Raw genomic sequence first — 18,104 nt, forward strand, 5'->3', positions numbered from 1 at the left:
ATGTTGCTCGTGTTTTTCGACGCTTTTTCGAAATGGGTCGAGTTGATCCCACTTAGAAAAACCACCTCAGCACATCTCGAAAAATCCTTTAGGGAGAGGATTTTAAATCACTTCGGAGTTCCTCGCACTTTTGTCTGTGACAATGGGACACAGTTTACGAGTCGTTCGTTTAAATCCTTTTGTAAGCAGGCAGGGATGGAGATCCAATATACAGCGCCCTATACCCCGCAGCAGAACCCGACAGAGAGGGCCAATCGAACCATTAAAACAATGGTCACCCAGTATATCGAGGACAAGCAGACGACTTGGGACGAACTCCTGCCCGAATTGAACCTGGCGATAAATAGCAGCGTCTCAGACCCAACCGGATTTAGTCCGGCGTTCATTGTTCAAGGCCGAGAGCCACGACTCCCAGGAACCTTGTATGATGAAGTAACTCCAGGGCCAAGCCAAGCGCCACATTCACCAGAAGCAAAGGCGGAATTGCTACGGGATATTTTCAAGGTGGTTCGAGAGAACACTCAACGGGCGTCGTTGGAACAGCGCAAGCATTATGATCTCAGACGACGATCATGGAGGCCAACCATAGGATCACTGGTCTTTGTAAAGCAGCATCATTTGTCTAAGGCGGCGGATAACTTTGCCGCCAAGCTCGCTCCCAAATATGAAGGCCCTTACAAAGTAATCAAATTTTTCTCTCCCACCATAGTGCGCTTGCAGCATCTTCACAGCCGGCAACGTCGAACAGCAGCCCTTGGAGACTTGAAGGAAGCAGTCACCGAGCCAGAAACACAGAATCTGGTGCCCAGCCGACTGGATCACGTAGAAGACACACAGATTACGGAGCAAGTTTAGCGATCGAGGAGCGCTAAACCCCTGAGCAGCGGAGCAGCAGCAGCAGAGACGCAGAAGACAAGGATACCCGCAGACGGCGGGAGAACACACGGCGATAGCCACGCAGCAGCAGCCCCGGAAGTCCGTATGAAGACGGCACAACAGCAAATAAACTTGCTCAAATAAAGCCGACGAGCGACGCTCGATCTGGGCGAGGCAAGAGCCACCTAGGAACACTGATACAGGAGCCAACAATTGAGTCAGTGGGGCCACTTGCTGGAGGGTGCGCCTTCCCAACGTCCCACTTTCCCTAGTGGAAACTCAACGCTCCCAGTGCCATCGCAGCGAATCTTTTGCCCTTATTACTAACTTTCCTTAACACCTTAGTTAGTAATCACCACAACCACGAGCTAATAAATCTTTGTTTTTCTCCCTCTACAGAGACAATGGCGTCGAACAATCCTAGCCGTTTGTGGCGCACGGCAATATCAGCCACGGCCACAGTAGCAGTCTCCCGCACGGATGACGTGGTGCTGGGATATCCAGCCGAGGGAGAGCCGAGCCCCGGGAAGACCGGACCCCAGGCGGGGGTCCTGCCTGAGGACATCGATTGGGAGGCCTTCAGCGAGGCGCTGGAGCACGCCGACGAGATCCTAGCGGGCCGTAGACCGCTGCCCGATCTTCATCGAGCAGTTAGCCACGCCGGCGCAGCCGCGGCGGTGCCCAACCGGGTGCCAGTCGCACGTCGCCGGGTGGTGTTCGCGTCGGCCGTGGGGACCCCGAGGTCGCCGACACCCGAGGAGAACCACCACGGTCGACCGAACGGGAGCAGCGACAGCAACGACGTAGTCGCCACAGGCCCTCGCAGCAAGGGCAGCGACGTGGGCACAGCCGACGACGACGGCAGCCAGGAGGACGACGATGTGGTCCCCATCTACGAGAGACACCGGCGGGCCAGCAGCATGTCGGACTTCGACCCGGCCGACGTTGCCCGACGCACCATTTTCTCCGCGTTCGGGGTGATATGCGGCCTGAAGCCGAAGCCGAAGCCCAAACGCAGCGCGAGCGAGCTGCCCCCCGATCCCTGGATGGTGCAGTACGATAAGGACTGCCTCGCCAAGGCCCGCCGAGAGCGAGCTGAACAACGCAACCGTCCCACACCGGTGCCGATCAAGGGTCCGCCTGCCACCCCCGCAGCCGAGGAGAAGGAGGAGTATCCCACTGCCGATCAGGACTGGGTCCTGCCGCCTGCACACTGGCGTATCCGGATCGCGGGAGGACGGATCCCACGCTCTGTGGTCGAGCGAGTCCAACCGCAGGAGGCCGCGAACAGGCGAGTAAACAGGAAATTCCTGTTCTACGCGGGCCCAGAGGAGTTCAGGGTCCACTTCAGCAAGGCAAACAGGATCACCATCTCGCAGCGCACCCCGAAGTAAGGGGAGGATGTGAGGAGTCGTCTGACTCCCCACCAATACTGGCGGCGGCATTTAACAACAGCCCTAACACCGGCCACCCGCGCCAGCAACGACGGCAACAACAACAGCCTTAACACCGGCCATCCGCGCCAGCAACGACGGCAACAACAACAGCCAGAACAACGGCCACGTCACCCACGTCGACGTCATCAACAAACGGCCAGAACAGCGGCCAACAGCAGCGGTAATAGCAACGGCCAGCGCGACCAGCGAAAAAAAAACAATAGCTCGCGCTCGTAGCCAGCAACAACAACCCCAGCTACGCCATCAACAGCGACAGCGGCAGCGCGCATCAGCAGCTCGCAAAGCCAACAACAACGGCGATCAGGAGCCGGCAGCGACAACAACAGCAGCCGACGGCAATAACAACGGCCGCTAACGCTCATGGAGAGCTATAGCCGACGCACAGTAGCGCCTTTTATCATTTTACGTTGCAAAAATCATAACTTTTGAACAAAACTAGATAACTAAATAATTTAAACGCCATTTGACAGGTAATTGTTGTAAAATTAACATATGTATTGGAAAATCTGGCACGCCCACTCATTCGCCTTTTTAAAGGTTTTTAAAGTGAAAAAATATTTTTTTCTTAATGAAGACAATTTTTTAAAAATATTTGTTATTTAATTTTTTATCTTTATTTTAATGTGTTTGCTTAAATAAAAATAATTTGAAAACTGAAAAAAAATTTTTTTTTGTTCCAAGTTTAACCGCCGCAGAACCGTGAGCGCTACAGTTAGTATTTTTTGTTGGTTTGTATGAAATTGTGTCCGTATTTTGGTATATTTTACCCTGAGTTGTTTCAGTGTTTTGCTTCGCAATGCCAGAGTCGCAGCTGGACGCAGACTTTCTAAACGGATTCTGATTCAGGAAAGATACACGCAGTGCGCAGTCATAGTGTAGTCGCCGGGTCTGGGCAGCTTCAGAAGTTATAGACTACTTTAGCCAGAAAAAGGTGAAGAAAATGGACACCTGGCAGGTAGCGATTTACCTGTACAAGCCCACACAAAACTGCCGTTTTTTTTAATTTGAATAAGAGGTAATGAATATACCTGTCACTTAAAAAAAAAATCAAGACCATTGGTTATGTAGTTTTTGTGTAATATTACCTGAAAGTCGACTAATTTACCTATTTTTTGTTGTATGACGCATACACGGAAAACAATTTCGACTTTGAATGCTCATATCTTCCTCAAAAAAAATCGGACAATTTTTTTGGTTACAGATTCGGAATCCTTGGGAAATTCTCTGTCGATTTCTTATGGTTTAAATCGATTTTGCGATTATGACTTTTTCGATTTTTGCAACGGCTTTTGTTCGAGAGGCGCTACTGTGCGACGGCAATAACAACTGCCGTCAACGCTCATGGAGAGCCGCCGCAGCGAGCAGCGAAAACAAAACAAACCGGCAAACGCCCCAAATTATTCTCGCTTTGTCAATATATAAATAATTTTGTAAAATACTTTAATCACTTCGCCTTTGTAACCATAAGCTTTGTATATATAATCATTGTAGATATAAGCATTTTTTTCTATTTCTTTATAAAATAAGCGACGTATATTTTAATATAATTATATAGTCATTTATAAGCATAGACAAAAGTTTGTAGTTATCTTTGGTTCCCCGTTCTCACATCTCTAGATCCCGCACACACACACACACACATCTACACGCGGAGAGCAGAGAGAGCTATTCACCACGAACAAGTGGCCACGGAGTTAGCGCCGTATGAGAGCAACGGAGAGCGAGCATACGATCGAGCGCAAAGCAACCCCCGAAAATTGGCACGCGCCAACAGGAGAGAGCGAGAGGGAAGCTGATGCACCCAAATGCAATGAGCAATGGAAAGTTACCAGCGCGGCCGAAAATTTGGCAAAGCCGCGTGGTTGGATTTACTTTTGCGGAGGCGACGAAATCGGATAGACGTGCGAGCGGACGACGGAGTTCCTTTTTTTTTCATCGAAAGCCAAAACGGGAGTGTTTTCACGCGACGGAGTTTCTTTATTTTCTGCGACCAACGAGTGCAGAAAAGTGCAATATTGACGGTGACAATTTAAACCAAGATCCGAGTGATCGTGACGGTGACCAGTGGAGTGCAGAGGAGCTTTATTTTTCTCGACGGCCAAGGAGGCAGATTCTTTTGGAAGCGGACGGCGAGGACGTGGCGGAAGCAGCAGCCACCGGCAGGCACGTGTGTGTGTGCGGAAATACGGAGACGGGTGAGTGTATAGGGAGGATCGCATTTTGGCCAGCGGGTACATGTGTGAATAGAAATTTCTCGACGGCCAAGATGCGGTTTTCGCTAGAGTAGGCTAGAAATAATGCCCCGAAATCTAACCTTGTTTTTTTGTTAAAAATCCCTGCAAACTTTATTAAATAAAAACACAAACGAAAGCGAAAAGAAAATTCTGGAAAAAAACACAACTTGATTAAATAAAAACCCCAATGAAAACTGAAAACTAATTAAACATAAACTCGTATATATTTACACTTCGATTTAAAACTAAAACTCCCCTCGCTGTCGCCCAGTTAATTGCCCTGACCTACGCCAAGTTTTTTTTGCCAACCGAGACATGCATCGGGAAAAAGGGGTGGACCCAAACTTTTACTAAAACTTCACTGAACTTGATAAATTAAAAATATTTCGCTCCTCGCCGTTTCTCCTCGTAGAAAATCAGTTGGGAATTTAAGAAGGAAATACTTTATTTCAAAGTCAAAGCCCGGCAAAAGGGTGGACCTTATCTTCGCGGAAAATGTATTCAGGCAAATTAAATTAAATATTTCTCCGGATATTTGGCGCTGTGTGATGGCCATGCGTTTGCGGTGAGGGGGAAATTTCCGGCATCGTCTTGCGGAGAACGGCTGAATTTTCGCCTACACTGGGAGAAATGAAACTCCAAACTTTGATTTTAAAAATTCAAGTAAATTTTATTTAAAGATATTTTTGCTTTCTCGTGGCAAGCATAACTCCTGCCCCACCCTTCCGAGAGGCCATACGCTGCCCACACTGGGGAAATAAATGCAGAGGAATTAAAAAAAAAAAAATGAGGAAAAAAATTAAATAAATTCAAGAAAAGCTCTCGTAAATAAAATCTTCGGCTCAGATCGAGTCCAGCTCGCGGGGAACGACCCAAGATCATGCTGGCCATGACTCACGTAGAATATTTTCCCAAAAATGCCTAGATTTTAGGCCATAAACTCTGCCCTAGGAAACGGTGGTCCCCAAAATCGACCCCTCTCTCGGTCTCCTTCTAGCGATTGCTATGGGCCCGACCCAAAACGCGCTCCGACGATTATTTCGCTTTATTGCAAAGGCCGGACAAGTCATTTTAGTGGCTGCGTATCCCGGTAACTGACCACTACCATCTCATGTCAGTTTGCCGTCCGTCGAAACACTTTGTCCCACATCTTTATAAATTTTTCTGATAAAGAGGACCTTGGACGTGACTGAGACTTACCCCAGCCGTCAAACTTCCTTACACCCCATATTCGGCCGTACATCAACGAATAAAACGGTCTTGACATACGCACATACATACGTATGTAAATCGGCGCGCATTACTCCGCGAGTTGGTTGGTCACTTACTTAGAGTGGTAATTGACATCCTCAACCTTCAGCCGAACAATATATTAAAAAAAAAAATAAATTATAATAATAAAATAAGTGAACGTGTGTTTTCAGTTGAGCGCAGCGGCAGTGAAAATTGTACAGTGAACATTTCGTGTTGCCGACTTCGGCCCCCTACCTGAGATTTTCTTCTCCGACATATCTTCGTTCACTGTATGTTTCCCGCGGCCTCAATATTTTCTTGTGAAACAGTTCCTTCAACTTCAAAAAAATACAGTCCACTCCGAGACGCTCTACTGTATGCCAATATATGAATTTATTTTCTGCCTCTAATATTTTTTGTACGCCCTCACAACTCTAGTCCAGTTATCGGGTTTCCACTGTACAAAATAAAGACAACTTTTCCATACATATTTTGCATGCTCATACAATTACATACGTATTTATATTTTCTGCCCTTACATACAGGAACTAAATAACCATCAAACAATAACAAAAATAACCAAGATTTTATTTCGTCACATCCACACAACCGCCGCAACAGATGTGTTCTTATTGTTGTTGTTCCTTGAGTTCCGTTTTGTTCTCTCTCCTGAGCTCTTCACTTAGGCTGTGTTTTGCCGACGGCATATCCCAGTGAGGTTTCCCCGAGTCAAAAGCCAAGGTTTTAATTCCACCTTTCCGGCTCCGTAATAATTTTCCGAATTATTAATTTATTATTTGCGGCCAATAAATTTTCCGAATTATTAATTAGTTATTTGCGGCCAATAATTTTTCGAATTCTTAGTAGATTATTTGCGGCCAATCATTTTCCGAATTATTAACTAATTATTTGCGGCCAATAATTTTTATTCGAATTATTGGTGGATTAATTCATTTATTGCGGGAAGAAACTAAATATTCGTGGGTCTCTGTTTAGTCCTGTTCTGAACCGACCAAAGCCGGATACAACCTTCTCATCAGAGACACCTAAATCCAGAAATTTTGTTCCTCGACATTCCGGTCGACGTTCGTTGTTTTATTTATTTTTTGTCCAAGTCGGCACCCGACGCCCTTACTCGAGTGATTTCCTCCTTCACGAGTTTTCGTCAATTTTTTTTCTCGGTGGTGCCCGAGGCTCTCAGAACCTGAGCCCGGCATTTAATTCTTGAATTCACCCGCGGCATCCACTGGCAGTGTGACCGTAAGCGAGCACATTGTGTTCTCCGAGTGCGGAATGTTCTGGGATATTTTGTACTGCATAAGTTATACAATTCCGCGGCTTCTGGCAGTTCCTAGTGCGCCCCTTTGCCAAAGTGATCCCAAGTCCCATTCCAAAACTTGTTTTCCGTCACGTTTTCGAACCATTGATTTCGGGACTTGTCCGTTTCCTGCGGCGACCAACTGATTCGCGACCCATTCGACTTCAAGGATGCCCACGGGAGACGAGGAACAGACTCCTCTGATTCCATCAATTACTCTGGAAAGGTCCCAGTCCGTATCTCCTCGGCCTGATCAATTAAAGCCAAAGGCTTCCACTGCCACTTCAAGGGCAAAAAGTCAAGAGGCCGTCGACACTTCCCCCGGTACCTCATCTAGATTTACTCGGTCGGTAGCCAAGATGGCTCAATCCGCACTCGATATCGCCCTCCGCAAGTTCATTTCCACAACGGACCGTGTGAGCCATTTCGAGGCTGACATCAACACTCCGAGCGCCCCTGAAACCGATAGATTTTCCCCCGCCATGTGCCAGGTTCATCGGGATCAGATTCGGGCCCTGTGGGATAAGGTGGAGAAGAGCTATGAAAACTGCTCCGACTTACTTTCCGTGTCCGCCGACAGCGCTGCCACCTCAACTGTGCTTGAATCCAAGTACAGTTCTTGCTACTCCGTCTATTCGATGTGTGTGGTCCTATTACAATAAATAATCGACAAGGCCGCCGCCCAGTCCACTCAGGCTTCCGTCAGTGTCCAACCACTTCTTTCTACGGGGTGTCGCCTGCCACCAGTGGACACTGAGGTCGATTATCTTCGGTGGCCCACCTTCCGGGACCTCTTCACGGCGATTTACATTAATAATTCCCGACTTACACCTGTGGAGAGGTTCTACCTACTTTCGAAGACAAGCGGCGATGCGCATGCAATCGTTTCAAAGGCCCCTCTGACCAACGAGGGTTTCGTCTCAGCATGGAGAAGCCTTTCCGACCGCTTTGAAAATAAGCGATTGTTAGTCAACAGTCAGTTAAAGATTCTTTTTAACATCCAGGCTGTTCCTCAAGAGTCCGGAGTCGCTCTAAAAGAGCTCCAAGGCACAATTCAAAGTTGTTTGACCACGTTACAAATGTCCTCTATTGAAGTCGAGGCGTGGGACTGCCTTCTTGTGTATATGATCTCCTCGAAACTTCCCGAAATTACGCTTTCCTTGTGAGAGCAATCAATTCGCAATAAAGCCGAAATTCCGACCTGGAAGGAGTGGGACGCATTTCTGACTGAGCGCCATCGCACTTTGGAGGCCATCGACGACGTCAGGCCTAGTGTCTCTGGGCATCTTCCGCCAAGGTCATCAAATGCTAATCCCCCGGTGCGTAGGCTCGATTCACACGAAGTTAGGGTGGCTCCAACACCGAGAAGGTGTAATCTATGTTCCAGAGAGGACCACCCTATCCGCATATGCCCGTTTTTCCTGGACATGAATGTCAATGCGCGGACAGACTTCATCCGAAGAAAGCAACTCTGCTTAAATTGTTTTTCGCGAGGGCACCAGCAACGGGACTGTACTAGTGCCCATTCCTGCTTTACGTGCCACAGCCGGCATCACACTCTGCTGCACCGCAACAATCCTACTACTAGCGTTCCAAGACCCTCCGCTCCATCTAGTCCTCGACCTGCACCCATTCAAAGCGTTTCCTCGTTCTGCACACGAGTGACCACTTCTGCCGATTCCTCCAATTACTGGGTTCCGTACGACGACAGCAGGAGCAGACGTTCCCGATGTATTTTATCCTACCAATGCCGAGTCTGCCAAGGGAAGCATCCGCTCCGGAAATGCCAACAGTTCCTCAAACTCTGCGCTGAGAAGAGGCTCCGAACCTGCCGCAGCGGTGACCGATGCAAGACGTGCAATCAGCACCACCACACTCTCCTGCATCCGCATGACCGTCCAGATGACCCTCCATACCATCGTCCTGTACGGGTTTATTGCAACCCGAGTGATTGCAAGGGGGGGAGAATGCTTACGCCAGGAGGCCCCTCTGCTCCCCCTCTGCCCACCATGCGTCCAAAAGCTCAAGCGTTCCCAGCTTGGCAACGCTCGCCCGCTCTCCGCTCCTCGGTATTCCCGATCGCACGCTCCCGTGCTCCCGATCGTCGCTCGCTTCTAGACGAGCCGCTCCAATTCACGGTTCTCCCGCTCTCCCGCTCTCGCGCTGTTAAGCTGGGCATCTCGGCCGGCAGCGGGCCCTTAGGCTAAGTTAAGTTTTTAGTTCCAATACGAATGTCAATAAATGCCAACCAATTAAATACCATATAATAACACAACATTTGAACAGTTTTTGATACATTTTTTATTGATAAATATTTAGAGGTAGAGGAGTTATAGGGAATCTCCCGAGTCACCTCCAAAAAAAGTTGGTTTGCATTGTACATCCCAACAGTCCACAGAATCATACGATATACAAAAAATATACCTCATTCGTTAAAGGATAAGTGTCCCGATTTTTTATCAAAATTTGAAGTCAAAACCCCGATTTTTGACTCCAAAAATTAGTTAATTTGTTAAATAAAAAATATAATAAAATTAAAAATTAAAAAAAGTTCGATGTGAGTACCTGTAGATTTATCTAAACAAGTTATGTTCCAAATTTCAAACCGATTGGTTGAAAAGATTTTGAGTTATCGTGTACACCGATTTTCAAAATGGCATTTTTCATGAGAGCGCTTTAAACTTTGTGATGCTCATGCATTGAACACCAACCGACCTTCGTTCAACTCCGCATAACTTCGTAAATTTTACTATGATCGATGTAAAACTTGGACACAATATTCTTAAGATGTTGAACTTTCAAAATAAAAAATAAAAAAAAATTTAGGAAAAAAAATTTAATACCTTACCCCCTTAAAAAAATGTCGTTCCCGGAATTATTTTTAATTTTTCTCGTGGGTGGAAGATGTTTTTCCGTCGGCACTTTGCCTTTTCGGAAACGTGGTGTTTGTGCACGCTTAACGGGCAAAGAGGAGACGAAAAAGAGATACACTGTAGGTAAGTATATTGTATGTGGGCCCTTAGGCAGCCCCCTCCAATTCAATGAATTTATATTCCTTCTATTCCCTTTCGCAGTGACTCTAAAACCTTTTATAATATATTTGTTCCGTTGAGTTCTGCACCGTTGAGTTCCGCACCTGATGGAAAAGAAAACCACAAATATCACTTCTTTTTTTTTTTTTTGTTCACTGTTTCCTGGACGCTGGCCCACTGTGTCCTCTTGACGTTCTTTCTCGCTTTATTCCTTGCGGTGCCGAGTCGAAAGAGGAGGAACAATTTTCCCCAATTTTCTCTATATTCTAATCATCTTCACTCACTTTTACGGCATTGCTCTTTTTATCAGCTTTTGCCTTTGGTAGAATCTCCGAACTTTCATTCTATTCCACTTACACTAAATTTATGTTTAACAATAAACCATATTGGCGCTATCAAACTCAAGCAAGTGGTCTGATGAGTGGGGTAGTGCCAACGAAACGATCGTCACCACATCGGCTACTTGTCTATTAACAAGTTCTTTTTGTTGTTTTTAGCTACAGTCGAGGCTTTGATTTTTATAAATCGAGATTCGCCCCAAAAAAAAGCCGACGGAGATTCGCCCCAAAAAAGCAAGTCTGACTTGCATGCCAAACAACTGGTTAAAAACAAAAAAAAAAGAACTATTGCCGATTTTCTGGGTTTGCTTTTGCCTTTACATCGAAGCTTACGATTCTCATCGGGTCTAAGCTTAGATTGAAGTACCAAGAAAATTAGCAATAGTTAGCAAGTGGTCTGATGAGTTGCGTAGCGCCAACGAAACGATCGTCACCACAGCTGCTACTTGTCTATTGACAAGTTCTTTTTGTTGTTTTTAGCTACAGTCGAGACTTTGATTTTTATAAATCGGAGCCGACTGAGACCTCAAGTCTGCAATTACGAATGTTTTATTAATATATTTTACTTTTTTTTAGCTTTATATTTGATTTACTTACTTTCGATAATATAAAGAATGAGCAGACGCTGTGGTATAAGGATAAGATCACCGCCCCCACGTAGCCGACAAGAGGCAGCTGGACAATTGTGCGTCCTTGATACCTTTACTGACCACCCGAGCCTCGTGATTCGTAACACGAACGCCATTAGTTTCTCGCATTATTTACCTATATTTCACTGCACTTGCTGTGAGTTATAAGAACCACTAGATTGTACTGACCATAGTCTAACATAAACAGCTCTGGAAGCCATGTTTTTCCATTAATTAATACTTTGACCTTTCCTTAACCTTATAATAAGTTAAAAAAAAAAAATTTATTAAATTTATTAAAAATAATGAAACAAGTACATTTACGGTTATCCACTATCTGATTTCTGAGTAATGTTTGTAACTTTTATGATAATATCCCATTTGACTTTGCCTCTTTCTAAGTTGTGCGCTCGATATGTCTTCAGAAAAATCTTCTTTAAATCGTGTCCATTTTATAAGAGTCTCTGGAGATCTATATAAAAATATTAGTTTACCATATAAGTCTTCTTCAAGTCGATACTCCTGTGTTTCACGCACTAAATATATGTCGTTGCACAATTTTAAAACTCGATCCACATATGGTAAATCTTCAAACATTATTCTCCTGTGATTGTTTGTAATAAGGGAACGAATAATCTTAGAAATCACATAAACAGATGTAGTATAGATTCCTATTATCCTAATAAAATAAATTAATTATAAAATTAACAAATTTAATCAACTTAATTCGTTTTAAAACGTACCCAGCTTTTTCTAAAAAGCTCATTGCCGTGGGAAAAGATTTATCATTAAATATATATAGAACAACTCCATCATTACAGTTACTAAGTGGTAGAAACGACAAAATTGTAGAGTAAAATTTATCATCGCAGTAATCATACAATTCCCACCATTCTTTATCGTTAGTTTTCTTTTTTCGCAATATCATGGGGCGAGTAAATTTTCCTAAGGTTACAAAATATTTATAAAACAATTAACTTATTAACCTCAATACATTTAAATATATTTAAAAACAAAATTGTATTGAAATTATATCATTTTTAACAAGTAAGTAATACATTTTGAATAAAGATATCGTTATGATTTTATCAAACTAAATGTTAATAAATAATGTTTAATAAGAAATTAACCGGAAAACGTCTTAAACGCACAAAGAGTCGCATATAGACCTGGGGGTCATACTTTACAGGTCACAAAACTTTAAAGCCACCACAATGGTCAAGCACTCTGTCTTGCAGAAGGCAATGAAAATGGAGTGGCTACTCTCACCGCAAAACAAGCAGACTCTACATAATAAAGTTGCCATATATAAGACGATTTTATCTCCCATATGGAAACAAAATTAGGGTAGCGCAAATCAAGATTGCGAATTAGAAACAAGGACATCGAGAGGAACCCGATGGTCGGAGACGTTCTCCAAGATTAGGCAATCGGCTATGCGCAACGCCTCGAAAACCACCCTAATGCTTTGGCCAGACACCTTACAGGGAGACCCAGAACAAGAAGATTAAAAAGATGCCATCCAATCGACCTTCCTAAAAGGGTCATTACATAATACAAATAACATAATTTACATAACATAAAACACATAACATAATAAACAATATACCGCCGCAACAGACGTGTTCTTATTGTTGTTGTTCCTTGAGTTCCGTTTTGTTCTCTCTCCTGAGCTCTTCACTTAGGCTGTGTTTTGCCGACGGCATATCCCAGTGAGGTTTCCCCGAGTCAAAAGCCAAGGTTTTAATTCCACCTTTCCGGCTCCGTAATAATTTTCCGAATTATTAATTTATTATTTGCGGCCAATAAATTTTCCGAATTATTAATTAGTTATTTGCGGCCAATAATTTTTCGAATTCTTAGTAGATTATTTGCGGCCAATCATTTTCCGAATTATTAACTAATTATTTGCGGCCAATAATTTTTATTCGAATTATTGGTGGATTAATTCATTTACTGCGGGAAGAAACTAAATATTCGTGGGTCTCTGTTTAGTCCTGTTCTGAACCGACCAAAGCCGGATACAACCTTCTCATCAGAGACACCTAAATCCAGAAATTTTGTTCCTCGTTCGTTGTTTTATTTATTTTTTGTCCAAGTCGGCACCCGACGCCCTTACTCGAGGGATTTCCTCCTTCACGAGTTTTCGTCAATTTTTTTTCTCGGTGGTGCCCGAGGCTCTCAGAACCTGAGCCCGGCATTTAATTCTTGAATTCACCCGCGGCATCCACTGGCAGTGTGACCGTAAGCGAGCACATTGTGTTCTCCGAGTGCGGAATGTTCTGGGATATTTTGTACTGCATAAGTTATACAATTCCGCGGCTTCTGGCAGTTCCTAGTGCGCCCCTTTGCCAAAGTGATCCCAAGTCCCATTCCAAAACTTGTTTTCCGTCACGTTTTCGAACCATTGATTTCGGGACTTGTCCGTTTCCTGCGGCGACCAACTGATTCGCGACCCATTCGACTTCAAGGATGCCCACGGGAGACGAGGAACAGACTCCTCTGATTCCATCAATTACTCTGGAAAGGTCCCAGTCCGTATCTCCTCGGCCTGATCAATTAAAGCCAAAGGCTTCCACTGCCACTTCAAGGGCAAAAAGTCAAGAGGCCGTCGACACTTCCCCCGGTACCTCATCTAGATTTACTCGGTCGGTAGCCAAGATGGCTCAATCCGCACTCGATATCGCCCTCCGCAAGTTCATTTCCACAACGGACCGTGTGAGCCATTTCGAGGCTGACATCAACACTCCGAGCGCCCCTGAAACCGATAGATTTTCCCCCGCCATGTGCCAGGTTCATCGGGATCAGATTCGGGCCCTGTGGGATAAGGTGGAGAAGAGCTATGAAAACTGCTCCGACTTACTTTCCGTGTCCGCCGACAGCGCTGCCACCTCAACTGTGCTTGAATCCAAGTACAGTTCTTGCTACTCCGTCTATTCGATGTGTGTGGTCCTATTACAATAAATAATCGACAAGGCCGCCGCCCAGTCCACTCAGGCTTCCGTCAGTGTCCAACCACTTCTTTCTACGGGGTGTCGCCTGCCACCAGTGGACACTGAGGTCGATTATCTTCGGTGGCCCACCTTCCGGGACCTCTTCACGGCGATTTACATTAATAATTCCCGACTTACACCTGTGGAGAGGTTCTACCTACTTTCGAAGACAAGCGGCGATGCGCATGCAATCGTTTCAAAGGCCCCTCTGACCAACGAGGGTTTCGTCTCAGCATGGAGAAGCCTTTCCGACCGCTTTGAAAATAAGCGATTGTTAGTCAACAGTCAGTTAAAGATTCTTTTTAACATCCAGGCTGTTCCTCAAGAGTCCGGAGTCGCTCTAAAAGAGCTCCAAGGCACAATTCAAAGTTGTTTGACCGCGTTACAAATGTCCTCCATTGAAGTCGAGGCATGGGACTGCCTTCTTGTGTATATGGTCTCCTCGAAGCTTCCCGAAATTACGCTTTCCTTGTGAGAGCAATCAATTCGCAATAAAGCCGACGACGACAGCAGGAGCAGACGTTCCCGATGTATTTTATCCTACCAATGCCGAGTCTGCCAAGGGAAGCATCCGCTCCGGAAATGCCAACAGTTCCTCAAACTCTGCGCTGAGAAGAGGCTCCGAACCTGCCGCAGCGGTGACCGATGCAAGACGTGCAATCAGCACCACCACACTCTCCTGCATCCGCATGACCGTCCAGATGACCCTCCATACCATCGTCCTGTACGGGTTTATTGCAACCCGAGTGATTGCAAGGGGGGGAGAATGCTTACGCCAGGAGGCCCCTCTGCTCCCCCTCTGCCCACCGAGCGTCCAAAAGCTCAAGCGTTCCCAGCTTGGCAACGCTCGCCCGCTCTCCGCTCCTCGGTATTCCCGATCGCACGCTCCCGTGCTCCCGATCGTCGCTCGCTTCTAGACGAGCCGCTCTAATTCACGGTTCTCCCGCTCTCCCGCTCTCGCGCTGTTAAGCTGGGCATCTCGGCCGGCAGCGGGCCCTTAGGCTAAGTTAAGTTTTTAGTTCCAATACGAATGTCAATAAATGCCAACCAATTAAATACCATATAATAACACAACATTTGAACAGTTTTTGATACATTTTTTATTGATAAATATTTAGAGGTAGAGGAGTTATAGGGAATCTCCCGAGTCACCTCCAAAAAAAGTTGGTTTGCATTGTACATCCCAACAGTCCACAGAATCATACGATATACAAAAAATATACCTCATTCGTTAAAGGATAAGTGTCCCGATTTTTTATCAAAATTTGAAGTCAAAACCCCGATTTTTGACTCCAAAAATTAGTTAATTTGTTAAATAAAAAATATAATAAAATTAAAAATTAAAAAAAGTTCGATGTGAGTACCTGTAGATTTATCTAAACAAGTTATGTTCCAAATTTCAAACCGATTGGTTGAAAAGATTTTGAGTTATCGTGTACACCGATTTTCAAAATGGCATTTTTCATGAGAGCGCTTTAAACTTTGTGATGCTCATGCATTGAACACCAACCGACCTTCGTTCAACTCCGCATAACTTCGTAAATTTTACTATGATCGATGTAAAACTTGGACACAATATTCTTAAGATGTTGAACTTTCAAAATAAAAAATAAAAAAAATTTAGGAAAAAAAATTTAATACCTTACCCCCTTAAAAAAAATGTCGTTCCCGGAATTATTTTTAATTTTTCTCGTGGGTGGAAGATGTTTTTCCGTCGGCACTTTGCCTTTTCGGAAACGTGGTGTTTGTGCACGCTTAACGGGCAAAGAGGAGACGAAAAAGAGATACACTGTAGGTAAGTATATTGTATGTGGGCCCTTAGGCAGCCCCCTCCAATTCAATGAATTTATATTCCTTCTATTCCCTTTCGCAGTGACTCTAAAACCTTTTATAATATATTTGTTCCGTTGAGTTCTGCACCGTTGAGTTCCGCACCTGATGGAAAAGAAAACCACAAATATCACTTCTTTTTTTTTTTTTGTTCACTGTTTCCTGGACGCTGGCCCACTGTGTCCTCTTGACGTTCTTTCTCGCTTTATTCCTTGCGGTGCCGAGTCGAAAGAGGAGGAACAATTTTCCCCAATTTTCTCTATATTCTAATCATCTTCACTCACTTTTACGGCATTGCTCTTTTTATCAGCTTTTGCCTTTGGTAGAATCTCCGAACTTTCATTCTATTCCACTTACACTAAATTTATGTTTAACAATAAACCATATTGGCGCTATCAAACTCAAGCAAGTGGTCTGATGAGTGGGGTAGTGCCAACGAAACGATCGTCACCACATCAGCTACTTGTCTATTGACAAGTTCTTTTTGTTGTTTTTAGCTACAGTCGAGGCTTTGATTTTTATAAATCGAGATTCGCCCCAAAAAAAAGCCGACGGAGATTCGCCCCAAAAAAGCCCCAAAAAAGCAAGTCTGACTTGCATGCCAAACAACTGGTTAAAAACAAAAAAAAAGAACTATTGCCGATTTTCTGGGTTTGCTTTTGCCTTTACATCGAAGCTTACGATTCTCAACCGGTCTAAGCTTAGATTGAAGTACCAAGAAAATTATCAATAGTTAGCAAGTGGTCTGATGAGTTGCGTAGCGCCAACGAAACGATCGTCCCCACAGCTGCTACTTGTCTATTGACAAGTTCTTTTTGTTGTTTTTAGCTACAGTCGAGACTTTGATTTTTATAAATCGGAGCCGACTGAGACCTCAAGTCTGCAATTACGAATGTCTTATTAATATATTTTACTTTTTTTTAGCTTTATATTTGATTTACTTACTTTCCATAATATAAAGAATGAGCAGACGCTGTGGTATAAGGATAAGATCACCGCCCCCCACACCAGGCAGCTGGACAATTGTGCGTCCTTGATACCTTCACTTACCACCCGAGCCTCGTGATTCGTAACACGAACGCCATTAGTTTCTCGCATTATTCCTATATTTCACTACACTTGCTGTGAGTTATAAGAACCACTAGATTGTACTGACCATAGTCTAACATAAACAGCTCTGGAAGCCATGTTTTTCCATTAATTAATACTTTGACCGTTCCTTAACCTTATAATAATTAAAAAAAAAAAAAAATTATTAAATTTATTAAAAATAATGAAACAAGTACATTTACGGTTATCCACTATCTGATTCTGAGTAATGTTTGTAACTTTTATGATAATATCCCATTTGACTTTGCCTCTTTCTAAGTTGTGCGCTCGATATGTCTTCAGAAAAATCTTCTTTAAATCGTGTCCATTTTATAAGAGTCTCTGGAGATCTATATAAAAATATTAGTTTACCATATAAGTCTTCTTCAAGTCGATACTCCTGTGTTTCACGCACTAAATATATGTCGTTGCACAATTTTAAAACTCGATCCACATATGGTAAATCTTCAAACATTATTCTCCTGTGATTGTTTGTTATAAGGGAACGAATAATCTTAGAAATCACATAAACAGATGTAGTATAGATTCCTATTATGCTAATAAAATAAATTAATTATAAAATTAACAAATTTAATCAACTTAATTCGTTTTAAAACGTACCCAGCTTTTTCTAAAAAGCTCATTGCCGTGGGAAAAGATTTATCATTAAATATATATAGAACAACTCCATCATTACAGTTACTAAGTGGTAGAAACGACAAAATTGTAGAGTAAAATTTATCATCGCAGTAATCATACAATTCCCACCATTCTTTATCGTTAGTTTTCTTTTTTCGCAATATCATGGGGCGAGTAAATTTTCCTAAGGTTACAAAATATTTATAAAATAATTAACTTATGTTGACCTCAATACATTTAAATATATTTAAAAACAAAATTGTATTGAAATTATATCATTTTTAACAAGTAAGTAATACATTTTGAATAAAGATATCGTTATGATTTTATCAAACTAAATGTTAATAAATAATGTTTAATAAGAAATTAACCGGAAAACGTCTTAAACGCACAAAGAGTCGCATATAGACCTGGGGGTCATACTTTACAGGTCACA

At 43.6% G+C, this 18,104-nt stretch overlaps 1 long non-coding RNA gene across 4 annotated transcripts; it reads right to left on the reverse strand.

The window, feature by feature from the left end:
- Positions 1-11,420: 11,420 nt before the first annotated feature.
- LOC138928269 (uncharacterized) lies at positions 11,421-17,848 on the reverse strand. Of its 4 annotated transcripts, none has more exons than XR_011444781.1 (5): positions 17,651-17,848; positions 17,233-17,586; positions 16,886-17,165; positions 11,861-12,062; positions 11,421-11,796 (listed from the first exon to the last, which is right to left on the reverse strand). It is a non-coding gene; the product is annotated as an uncharacterized lncRNA (long non-coding RNA). The 4 variants fall into 4 exon arrangements; XR_011444782.1 differs by having other exon boundaries at positions 11,422-11,788; positions 16,991-17,165; XR_011444780.1 differs by having other exon boundaries at positions 11,422-11,796; positions 16,991-17,165.
- Between the last annotated feature and the right edge of the window lie 256 nt (positions 17,849-18,104).

The sequence above is a fragment of the Drosophila kikkawai genome, chromosome 3L (genome assembly GCF_030179895.1).
Source record: "Drosophila kikkawai strain 14028-0561.14 chromosome 3L, DkikHiC1v2, whole genome shotgun sequence".
Classification (NCBI taxonomy): Eukaryota; Metazoa; Arthropoda; class Insecta; order Diptera; family Drosophilidae; genus Drosophila; species Drosophila kikkawai.